This window comes from Orycteropus afer, unplaced genomic scaffold (genome assembly GCF_000298275.1).
Source record: "Orycteropus afer afer isolate SDZICR_OR568_19922 unplaced genomic scaffold, OryAfe1.0 scaffold00024, whole genome shotgun sequence".
NCBI lineage: Eukaryota > Metazoa > Chordata > Mammalia > Tubulidentata > Orycteropodidae > Orycteropus > Orycteropus afer.
In genome coordinates this window covers 20,253,783-20,255,462 of record NW_006921611.1, presented here as the reverse complement: position 1 = coordinate 20,255,462, position 1,680 = coordinate 20,253,783, and positions in this window count along the sequence as shown.

Below are 1,680 nucleotides of genomic sequence, written 5' to 3'. Positions count from 1 at the left end.
TCTATCTTTCAAAGAAAGTGGTGTATTAAAGTCTCCCACTATGAGTGTGGAGTCATGTATTTGGCTTTTCAACTCTTTTAAAGTCTGATTTATGTATTTTGGGGCTCTTTCATTGGGTCCATAGATATTTATTATGGTTATATCTTCATGTTCAATTGATCCTTTAATCATTATATAATATCCTTCCTTGTCTTGTATGGTGGTTTTTGTCTTAAAGTCAATTTGATCAGAAATTAATATTGCCACTCCTGCTCTCTTACAGTTGCAATTTACTTGATATATCTTTTTCCAACCTTTGATTTTTAGTCTATTTTTGTCTTCATCTCTAAGGTGTGTCTCTTGTAAGCAGCATTTTGATGGGTTTTGTTTTCTTATCCAATCTGCAACTCTCTGTCTCTTGAGTGGTGCATTTAATCTATTAACATTCAGTGTAATTATTGACAGGTATGAACTGGTTGCTGTCATTTTGTTATGTGTTTTTTTATGGTGTCCCTGGTTTCTTTGTTCCATATTATTTTCTGTGCTGAGCTCATTATGTTTATGAATCTTGTTATCATTTCCTTTGCTGCTGTTCCCTTAGTATTTGCTGTGTATTTGTGCTTGTCCTGTTTTTTATTGTAATATGAAGGTTTATCATTTTTCTTTGAGGTTACCCTGTGATTTATCATTTTCTCCCCAAGTTTAGAACAGTCCATTCTATCTTGCAAATATCTTAACTTCCTCACCATTTTGAAGTTCTGTAATTACACACTATTTTCCCTCTTTTTGTTTGTAGTTGTCCTCCCTTGCCAATTGATGTCTTTGGTTCCCTGTTTACAATCTTGTAAGCTCATTTTATTTTGGATATGTTCATAACTGTGGTTTGTTGGTTATGTCATCTTCTGTATTAATGTTGTTATTGTTATTGTTATGTGCTGTCGAGTCGGCCCCAACTCATAGTGATCCCTCCTTGTGTTGCAGAGGCAGTATCTCTACAGAAGTTGATTGCCCAACCTTCCTTCCTAGAATTAGCTGGTGGGTTTGACTCTCCAGCCTTCCTGTTAGCAGTCAAGTGCCTTAGGCACTATGCTACCAGAGCTCCTTGTGTATTAATGGTAGGTTGTTATTTGCTATTTTTGGTTCTCTCTTCAAAGGACTCCCTTTAGCATTTCTTGTAAGGATGGTCCAGTTTTAAGAAATTCCCTTAGTTTCTGCTTATCTGGAAATCTCCTAATTTCCCCATCATCTTTGAGGGACAATTTTGCTGGGTATATAATTCTTGGTTGAAAATTTTTCTCTTTTAGGGTTTGATATATACCATCCCATTGCCTTCTCGCTTGCATCATCTCTGCTGAGAAATCAGAGCTTATTCTTACTGCCTGTCCTTTGTGTTGTTGTTGTTGTTAGGTGCCGTCAAGTTGTTTCTGACTCATAGCGACCCCATGCACAGCAGAACAAGACACTGCCTGATCCCATGCCAGCTCCATGATCCCTGCTATACTTGAGCCCATGATCATCCCCACTGTGTCAATCCATCTCATTGAAGGCCTCCCCTCTTTTGTTGACCCTCCACCCGACCAAACATGACATCCCCCTCCAGGGAATGGTCCCTTCTGACAACATGACCAAAATAGGTGAGACAAAATCTGGCCATTCTTGCTTCTAAGGAGCATTACAGGTGCACTTCCTCTAGGACAGATC